This window comes from Pongo pygmaeus, chromosome 1 (genome assembly GCF_028885625.2).
Source record: "Pongo pygmaeus isolate AG05252 chromosome 1, NHGRI_mPonPyg2-v2.0_pri, whole genome shotgun sequence".
Classification (NCBI taxonomy): domain Eukaryota; kingdom Metazoa; phylum Chordata; class Mammalia; order Primates; family Hominidae; genus Pongo; species Pongo pygmaeus.
Genome location: NC_072373.2, coordinates 218332422 through 218342914, shown reverse-complemented (window position 1 = coordinate 218342914; position 10493 = coordinate 218332422). Strand labels below are relative to the sequence as shown.

General features: G+C 50.8%; 1 non-coding gene across 1 annotated transcript; it reads left to right on the top strand.

The window, feature by feature from the left end:
* Nucleotides 1-982: 982 nt before the first annotated feature.
* On the top strand, nt 983-1089 carry LOC129022974 (U6 spliceosomal RNA). Its single transcript, XR_008496618.1, has one exon. It is a non-coding gene; the product is annotated as a U6 spliceosomal RNA (small nuclear RNA).
* Nucleotides 1090-10493: the final 9404 nt, after the last annotated feature.

Genomic DNA, 10493 nt, shown 5'->3' with positions numbered 1-10493 from the left:
CCTGCTGAGGACTCAGGGGCTGGTGGTGTTGGGCACAAAACAGCCAAGAGGTTCAGTTTCCCTGTAAAATGAAGATGATGATGCCACCACCCTATGAGACTCTTGTAGGAACCAATGAGTTCGTGCATGGTCAGGACTTGAAATGGGGCCTGGCATACAGTAAGAGCTCAATACATGCATCTTGTTATTTTTTTCTCCTCCTAATAGAAGTCCCAGCATTCTTCACCCTTCAATCTCACCTTCTATTCCTGATAACGGGGAGGCAGCAGAAACCCAGGGCAGGCAATGGGACTCAACTTCTACATGCCACCACCACTTAATCATGATGCCCCCAAACAGCAGAGCCTCAGCAGCCAGCAGAGGGTGCAATGGGTGGGGCAGGACTGAGTTCATCTCTAGTGATCATGAGATAAAAATTTCCAACCCATGAGACTCATGTGCCATCTGCTGGTTGGTCAGACCATCTGGTGTAATTTATTGATGCAAACAGGATGATATTGAGTGGTATCTCCAAAAATCTGCTGTTATGTAAATATTTATAGAGAATAAATATTGTGATTTATATACAATACATTTATACATATTGAATATATATATATATTGAAATTTTAACTTATAATGGGAATTTGGTATTTTAAAGTATGTAGTGCAATATTTTAAAAATGTTTGTGGGCCGGGCGCAGTGGCTCACACCTGCAATCCCAGCACTTTGGGAGGCCAAAATGGATGGATCACGAGGTCAGGAGATTGAGACCATCATGGCTAACGCAATAAAACCCCGTCTCTACTAAAAATATAATAAATTAGCCGGGCATGGTGGCGGGCACCTGTAGTCCCAGCTACTCAGGAGGATGAGGTAGGAGAATGGCGTGAACCCAGGAGGCAGAGTTTGTAATGAGCCAAGAGCGTGCCACTGCACCCCAGCCTGGGGCACAGAGTGAGACTCCATCTCAAAAAAAAAAAGAAAGAAAAAAAAATGTTTGTGTTGGTCTGGGCAGCACATATACTAAAATTGGAATGATACAGAGAAGATTAGCATGGCCCCTGTGCAAGGATGACATGCAAATTCTTGACACATTCCATATTTTTCAGGAAACAACAGATGCTGGAGAGAATGTTCAGGAATTAGGCACGCTTTGACACTGTTGGTGGGAATGTAAATTAGTTCAAGCATTGTGGAAGACAGTGAGGCGATTCCTCAAGGATCTAGAACTAGAAATATCATTTGACCCAGCAATCCCATTACAGGGTATATACCAAAAGATTATAAATCATTCTACTATAAAGACACTGGCACACATATGTTTACTGTGGCACTGTTCATAATAGCAAAGACTTGGAACCAAACCAAAAGCTTTTCAGTGATAGACTAGATAAAGAAAATATGGCACATATTCATCATTCAATACTATGCAGCCATAAAAAACGATGAGTTCAGGTCCTTTTCAGGGACATGGATGAAGCTGGAAATAATCATTCTCAGCAAACTAACACAGGAACAGAAAACCAAATATCACATGTTTTCAGTCATAAGTGGGAGTTGAACAATGAGAACACATGGACACAGGGAGGGGAACATCATACACCGGGGCCTGTTGGGGGGTGGGGATGGTTGGGGAGGGATAGCATTAGGATAAATACCTAGTGTAGATGACGGCTTGATAGGTGCAGCAATCCACCATGGCACATGTATCCCTATGTAACAAACCTGCACGTTCTGTACATGTGTCCCAGAACTTAAAGTATATTTAAAAAATGCTTCATGTGGTTTTGAGTCTCAAATAAAATGACACCTTCAAAACTGATTTTGAAGATCAATGAATAAGAAATGCTCTTATTTAAAAATATTTAAATTTATACAATTTTGGAGCTGGAAGGAAGTGCAATATTTTTAGGGAAATATGATTTATTTTCTTAGAGCAGTTATAAGGTTGCAGTGAAGTTGAACAGAAAGTAGACCATTCCCACATACTCCATGACCCCACACTAGCGCGGACTCCTGAAGGATCAACATCTTGCCCCAGCGTGGTCCATTTGTTCCAATGCATGAACCGCATGAACCACATGAACCATCCTTATCACCCAAAGTTCATAATTAACATTAAGGGTTCACAGTTGGTGCTGTATATTCTATGAGCTCTGATGAATTGATGATGACATGTATTCACCCTTATAGCATCACACAGAGTAGCTTCAGTGCCCTGAAAAATCATCTGTTCTCTTTCTATCCATCCCACTCTACCCTGACTCCTGGCAACCCCTGGGCTTTCTACTGTGTCCATAGATTTGCCTTTTCCAGAATGTCATGTGGCCTTTTCATGTTGGCTTCTTTCACTTGGTTATGTGCATTTAAGTTTTTTTTAATGTCTTTTAGGACATAATAATCTACATTGTCAGGATGTGCTACAGTATATACATCCATTTATCTGCTGAAGAACATGTTGGTCCCTATTAAGTTTTGTCTATTATGAATGTAGTGGTTAAAAACATCCAGGTTTTAGGTTTTCTCATTTGAGTAAATGCCAAGGAGCGTGGCTGCTGGACCATGTGCCTAGGTTGTGTTTGATAATGATTTTTTTCCTTGACAATCTCATGTGGTAGACAGAGATTGCTTCTTCAAGGGGAGGGACTGTGTCTCTCTCACCCTGTGGTCCCACAGCAGAGCATGGAGCCTGGCAGGTGGCTGTAAATGCTTATTGATCACATAGTGCTTAGGAATCAGTTTATAGCCACTACAATGCAAATGTCGGGCAGTCAACATGAGCTGCCACCAATAATATAAACATGTTGAATATGGATGAAGTCACCCTCCTGATGCCGTGGTCACTACCTGTGTGTCACGGCAGTGCCGTCATCACATGGATGAACTTCATCTGTTTTTTACAGATTTCCCCCCACATAATACAAGACACAGTCTTTAAACAAAGAGTCACCAGGGTTCCTGATGGCCACTGGCCGGAGTCTGTCCCCTTGGAGCTAAGGTCCCTCATAACTGCACTTACCTACCACAGGAGTCCCTGTAAGCGCCACTAGAGGGCGAGCATCTTCACCAAACCTGATGGACCCATGGAGACTGATCTGAATGTCTCCCTGCTAGGCAGGGGTCCTCAGAGGAATCTTCTATCGAGTCCAGATGGAGGGAACTGGAAGAGTCTCCTCAAACCCAGGACCAACAAAGAGATTCCCTCCAAGATCCCAAATAGGGAGCCAGGACAGGGACTGAGAGGGAACTGGGAAGGGAAGGCACCGTAGGTCCCAAAACCTGGAACTGATGGAGAAGGTCCCCTCCAGAAACTGTTCGGAGAGAACCAGCTGGGAAGAATTAAAGTCTCTGAGATTTTCCACCTAAGAGCTGGACATCTGAATTCAGGAAGACTTACCCGAGGCCTTCCCATGGCTCAATCGAGAAGAGCTCTCGGGGCTCTTGCCAGTGCAGGATTCGTTGGTTCCAGAGGCATCAGGAAGAGATCGGAGGTCCCCTTTGAATCCCACTTGTAACATCAATGAGGTCCACTAAAAATCGTGGGGTCTACAGATTTAGAAAAAGGGAGCGTAATTTCTTCTAAAAGTTTACAACCTGCTCGCTGGGAAATGGGCCTCCAGGCAGGACCTGAGGCAAGCGCTTGAGGGAGGGAAGGTGACCCAGGAATCTATGCTGAACCTGTTGGCTGCCAAGTGTGCATATTCAGTAGGTTATTGGAGCAGCTATGAAAATTCACAGGGTGGGGGATGCATTCATATATGGTAAGCAAATATACATGTCACATACGTCCCAGGTTCACCTTGTGGTTGAGGCTTTACATTTAAATGCATTATAGTTAGGTTCTCTACATCCAAAGGTGAAGTTGGGACATGAAGGTCCTCAATTCCTATCTAAAGGGCGTGGGGAGTCACCTCCTACAAACCACAAATTCCCCTCAAAGGTGGTTTATTTAACCCTATATAAAGTGGCTTGAGGCCGAGTGCAGTGGTTCACGCCTGTAATACGAGCACTTTGGGAGGCCGAGGCGGGCAGATCACTTGAGGTCGGGAGTTGGAGACCAGCCTGACCAACATGGAGAAACACCATCTCTACTAAAAATATAAAATTACCTGGGCATGGCGGTGCATGTCTGTAATCCCAGCTACTCAGGAGGCTGAAGCAGGGGAATCGCTTGAACGCAGGAGATGGGGGTTGTGGTGAGCTGAGATCACACCATTGCACTGCAACCGAGGTAACAAGAGCAAAACTCTGTCTCAAAATACATAAATAAATAAATAAATAAATAGATAAATAAACCTGCTTGTTTTCCAGCCTGATTCTGGCATAGCATCACATGACAGATAAGAAAGGAAATAAAAAGATTTTTACCCCAAATATGTTTCTTGGCCATATCTTGAATTAGAACTGCGCAGTTCTAATTCTATACAGGAGTCAAAGTATAGAGAAAGAACGGTGGGCCCAGGGGACAGGCGCTCAGCATACGGAGTACCTGCACCGGCACCGGTCTCTGAGTTCCCTCAGTATTTATTGATTACTATTTTCACTATCTCGGCAAGGGGAATGCGGCAGGAGAACAGGGTGATAGTGGGGAGAAGGTCAGCAGGAAAACATGTGAGCAAAGGAATCTGTGTCACAAATAAGTTCAAGGGAAGGTACTGTGCCCGGATGTTCACATAGGCCAGATTTATGCTTCTCTCCACCCAAACATCTCAGTGCAGCAAAGAGTAACAGAGCAGCATTGCTGCCAGCATATCTCGCCTCCAGCCACAGGGTGGTTTTCTCCTATCTCAGAACAGAACAAATGTATGATCGCGTTTTGTACCCAGACATTCCGTTTCCAGGGTCATGCAGGAGAGGGAGGCCTTCCTCTTATCTCAATCGCAAGAGGCCTTCCTCCTTATGGGTGTTGGGCTTGGGGACGCTCAGGCCTTTCCCTTCCCATGAAGCCATATCTCAGGCTGTTTCAGTGGGGGGAAACCTTGGACAATACCCAGGCTTTCTTGGGCAGAGGTCCCTGCGGCTTTCCACAGGGCACTGTGCCCCTGGTTAATCAAGAATGGAGAATGGCAATGACTTTTACCCAGCATACTGCCTGTAAACATATTGCCAACAAGGCACATCCTGCACAGCCCCAGATTCCTTCAACCTTGATTCCCTACAACACATGTTTCTGTGAGCACAGTGTTGGGGCTAAAGTTACAGATTAACAGCGTCTCAAGGCAAAACAATTGTTCAGGATACAGATCAAAATGGAGTTTCTTATGTCTTCCTTTTCTACATAGATGCAGTAACAGTCGCATCTCTCTTTCTTTTCCCTTCAGAGGAAACATGAATTATCAAATTAGAGTAGGAAGGGAGTGGGTGAGATTAAGATTTGGATGAAGGGTCCTGGAAAATGACAGGGGCTGATGATTGCTGGGAAATGTTCCACTGTGGGAAGATCCCTGAGTGTAAAGGAAAGGTTTCCAGTTGATAGAACCATGACAGGGACATATGGACCCTCGTTCATTTCTCTCTCACATCCTGTAGAGCCCACAGTTTCTACCTCCATGTCTTCCAGCTTAGGAAAGTCTCCCTTCCCAGGTCTGGCCACACTGCTTCTCTCTGGCCTCTGCCCTAGCTTACATTCTCAGATTCTGTCTTCCCAATCTGGTTTTCTGAGAGGAGCCCATCATTTTTGTGAGTAAACACACTTTACCTTCTAGTAGGGCCAAGACTACACCTGCCCCTGTGTTTTCAAAAGCAATGTTATGGTTTAAGAGTCTGCACTCTCTCTTTGGTTGATTCCCCTTTTTTTTTTTTCTTTTTTTTTTTTTTTTTTTTTTTTAATTTCTGAAGTATTTATTGATCATTCTTGGGTGTTTCTCGGAGAGGGGGATATGGCAGGGTCATAGGATAATAGTGGAGAGAAGGTCAGGAGATAAACACATGAACAAAGGTCTCTGGTTTTCCTAGGCAGAGGACCCAGCGGCCTTCTGCAGTGTTTGTGCCCCTGAGTACTTGAGATTAGGGAGTGGTGATGACTCTTAAAGAGCATGCTGCCTTCAAGCATCTGTTTAACAAAGCACATCTTACACCGCCCTTAATCCATTTAACCCTGAGTTGACACAGCACATGTTTCAGAGAGCAGGGGGCTGGGGAAAAGGCCATAGATCAACAGCATCCCAAGGCAGAAGAATTTCTCCTAGTCAGAACAAAATGGAGTCTCCTATGCCCACCCCTTTCTACACAGACACAGCAACAGTCTGATCTCTCCTTCCTTTCCCCATACTTCCTCCCCTTCTCTTCAACAAAACCGCCATCGTCCTCATGGCCCGCTCCCGATGGTCGCTGTCTCTTCGGAGCTGTTGGGTACACCTCCCAGACAGGGCAGCCGGGCAGAGGCGCTCCTCACCTCCCAGACAGGGCGGCTGGGCAGAGGCGCCCCTCGCTTCCCAGACGGGGCCGCCCGGGCAGAGGCGCTCCTCTCCTCCCAGACGGGGCGGCCGGGCAGAGGCGCTCCTCACTTCCCCGACGGGGCCGCCCGGGCAGAGGCGCTCCTCGCTTCCCAGAGGGGGCCGCCCGGGCAGAGGCGCTCCTCAGTTCCTCCCAGACCAGGTGGCAGCCGGGCAGAGGCGCTCCTCACCTCCCAGACGGGGCGGCCGGGCAGAGGCGCTCCTCACTTCCCCGACGGGGCGGCCGAGCAGAGGCGCTCCTCACTTCCCAGAGGGGGCGGCCGGGCAGAGGCACTCCTCACTTCCCAGACGGGGCGGCCGGGCAGAGACGCTCCTCACTTCCTCCCAGATGGGGTGGCGGCCAGGCAGAGGCGCTCCTCACCTCCCAGACAGGGCGGCCGGGCAGAGGCGCTCCTCACTTCCCAGACTGGGCGGCCGGGCAGAGGCGCTCCTCACCTCCTAGACGGGGCGACCAGGCAGAGGCGCTCCTCACTTCCCAGACGGTGTGGCGGCTGGGCAGAGGTGCTCCTCCCTTCCCAGATGGGGCAGCCAGGCAGAGGCGCTCCTCACTTCCCAGACGGTGTGGCGGCCGGGCAGAGGTGCTCCTCCCTTCCCAGATGGGGCAGCCAGGCAGAGGCGCTCCTCACTTCCTCCCAGACGGGGTGGCGGCCAGGCAGAGGCGCTCCTCACTTCCCAGAGGGGGCGGCCGGGCAGAGGTGCTCCTCACTTCCTCCCAGACGGGGTGGCAGCCGGGCAGAGGCACTCCTCACCTCCCAGACGGGGCGGCCGGGCAGAGGTGCTCCTCATCTCCCAGACGGGGCGGCCGGGCAGAGGTGCTCCTCATCTCCCAGACGGGGCAGCCGGGCAGAGGTGCTCCTCACTTCTTCCCAGACGGGGTGACGGCCGGGCAGAGGCACTCCTCACCTCCCAGACGGGGCGGCCGGGCAGAGGCGCTCCTCACCTCCCAGACGGAGTGGTCAGGCAGAGGCGCTCCTCACTTCCCATATGGGGTGGCGGCCGGGCAGAGGCGCTCCTCACTTCCCAGATGTGGCAGCCGGGCAGAGGTGCTCCTCACTTCCTCCCAGACGGGGTGGCAGCCGGGCAGAGGCGCTCCTCACCTCCCAGACGGGGTGGCCGGGCAGAGGCGCTCCTCCCTTCCCAGACGGAGTGGCCAGGCAGAGGCGCTCCTCACCTCCCAGAGTGGGCGGCCGGGCAGAGGTGCTCCTCACTTCCTCCCAGACGGGGTGGCGGCCAGGCAGAGGCGCTCCTCACTTCCTCCCAGACGGGGTGGCGGCCAGGCAGAGGCGCTCCTCACCTCCCAGACGGGGCGGCCGGGCAGAGGCACTCCTCACCTCCCAGAGTGGGCGGCCGGGCAGAGGCGCTCCTCACTTCCCAGAGTGGGCGGCCGGGCAGAGGCGCTCCTCACTTCCCAGAGTGGGCGGCCGGGCAGAGGCGCTCCTCACTTCCCATAGGGGGTGGCAGCCGGGCAGAGGCGCTCCTCACTTCCCAGATGGGGCAGCTGGGCAGAGGTGCTCCTCACTTCCTCCCAGACGGGGTGGCGGCCAGGCAGAGGCGCTCCTCACCTCCCAGACGGGGCGGCCGGGCAGAGGCACTCCTCACCTCCCAGACGGGGCGGCTGGGCAGAGGCGCTCCTCACCTCCCAGAAGGGGCGGCTGGGCAGAGGCGCTCCTCACTTCCCATATGGGGTGGCAGCCGGGCAGAGGCGCTCCTCACTTCCCAGACGGGGTGGCGGCCAGGCAGAGGCGCTCCTCACTTCCCAGATAGGGCAACAGGGCAGAGGCGTTCCTCACTTCCTCCCATACGGGGCGGCCGGGCAGAGGTGCTCCTCATCTCCCAGACGGGGCAGCCGGGCAGAGGCGCTCCTCACTTCCTCCCAGACGGGGTGGCAGCCGGGCAGAGGCGCTCCTCACATCCCAGATGATGGGCGGCCGGGCAGAGGCGCTCCTCACTTCCCAGATAGGGCGGCCGGGCAGAGGGGCTCCTCACATCCCAGACGATGGGCGGCCAGGCAGAGACGCTCCTCACTTCCTAGACGGGGTGGCGGTGGGGCAGAGGCTGTAATCCTAGCACTTTAAGAGGCCAAGGCAGGAGGCTGGTAGGTGGAGGTTGCAGAGAGCCGAGATCACACCACTGCACTCCAGCCTGAGCACCATTGAGCATTGAGTTAGCGAGACTCCGTCTGCAGTCCCAGCACCTCGGGAGGCCGCGGCAGGCAGATCACTCGAGGCCAGGAGCTGGAGACCAGCCCGGTCAACACGGCGAAACCCCGTCTCCACCAAAAATACAAAAACCATTCAGGCGTGGCGGCGCGCGCCTGCAATCCCAGGCACTCGGCAGGCCAAGGCAGGAGAGTCACAGGAGCCCGAGGCAGGGAGGTTGCAGCAAGCCGAGATCCCGGCAGTACAGTCCAGCTTCGGCAACAGAGGGAGACCGAAAAAAGAAGGAGAGGGAGACCGAAAAAAAGAGGGGAGAGGGAGAGGGAGAGGGAGAGGGAGAGGGAGAGGGAGAGGGAGAGGGAGAGGGAGAGGGAGAGGGAGAGGGAGAGGGAGAGGGAGAGGGAGAGGGAGAGGGAGAGGGAGAGCTGATTCCCCTTTTAATTTCTGAAGTCAATCTAGGCTGGGTGAAGTGGCTCACACCTGTAATCCCAGCACTTTGGGAGTCCAAGGTGGGCGGATCACTTGAGGTCAAGAGTTCAAAGTCTTTGCTATTGTGAATAGTGCCACAATAAACGTACATGTGCATGTGTCTTTATAGCAGCATGATTTGTAATCCTTTGGGTATATACCCAGTAATGGGATCACTGGGTCAAATGGTATTTCTAGTTCTAGATCCTTGAGGAATCACCACACTGTCTTCCACAATGGTTGAACTAGTTTACAGTCCAACCCAAATGCCCATCAATGATAGACTGGATTAAGAAAATGTGGCACATATACACCATGGAATACTATGCAGCCATAAAAAAGGATGAGTTCATGACCTTTGTAGGGACATGGATGAAGCTGGAAACCATCATTCTGAGCAAACCATTGCAAGGACAGAAAACCAAACACTGCATGTTCTCACTCATAGGTGGGAATTGAACAATGAAAACACCTGGACACAGGGTGGGGAACATCACACACTGGGGCCTGTTGTGGGGTGAGTTGGGGGAGGGATAACATTAGGAGAAATACCTAATGTAAATGAGGAGTTAATGGGTGCAGCACACCAACATGGCACATGTATACATATGTAACAAACCTGCATATTGTGCACATGTACCCTAGAACTTAAAGTATAATAATAATAAAAAAAAGAGTTTGAGACCAGCTGGGCCAACATGATGAAGCCCCATCTCGACTAAAAATACAAAAATTAGTGGGGCATGGTGGAGTGCACCTCTAATTCCAGGCACTTGGGAGGAAGAGTTGGGAGAATCGCTTGAACCCGGAAGGTTAAGGCTGCAGTGAGCCGAAATAGTGCCACTGCACTCCAGCCTGGGTGACATATCGAGGCCCTGTCTCAAAATCAATCAATCAATCAATAAACTCAATCTAGACAAAAGACTTTCACTCCTGACATCTAGATGCCCAGAAGATAACCGCCATGTTTTATATTGTCTTGGTTCCTTTCCAGGGTCCCATTAGAACAGCTAGTCCTATTCTTCTCAGGCCCCACCTCACTTGGTCACTTTGTCCTGATTTCCTTCAGTGAAGCCATGACTTAGTCTTGAGATCCATCACACCCTCAGTGGTTCCTTTCTTCTACATGAATATGCATATGATCTGCTATGTCAGATAGCATAAAACCCAGGCGACCATTCAATATGCACAGCTTTTTATTCTGTTTTCTTAGGAATAACATCAAGATCTTCTTCAAGCTGTTTTAACTCTGAAATGTTCTGATAATTTTGATGTGGCCAAACCTCCTGCAATAAGGACACCTTCAGGTTTTGTGTTTTTTTGTCTCATATCAGGAACAGATTAATCCCTTCCCTGTATCATTATGAAAGTGATCTATTAGCCAAACTTCATCAGTGTTTGGGAAATAAATGAATGAATGAGTTTTGGACT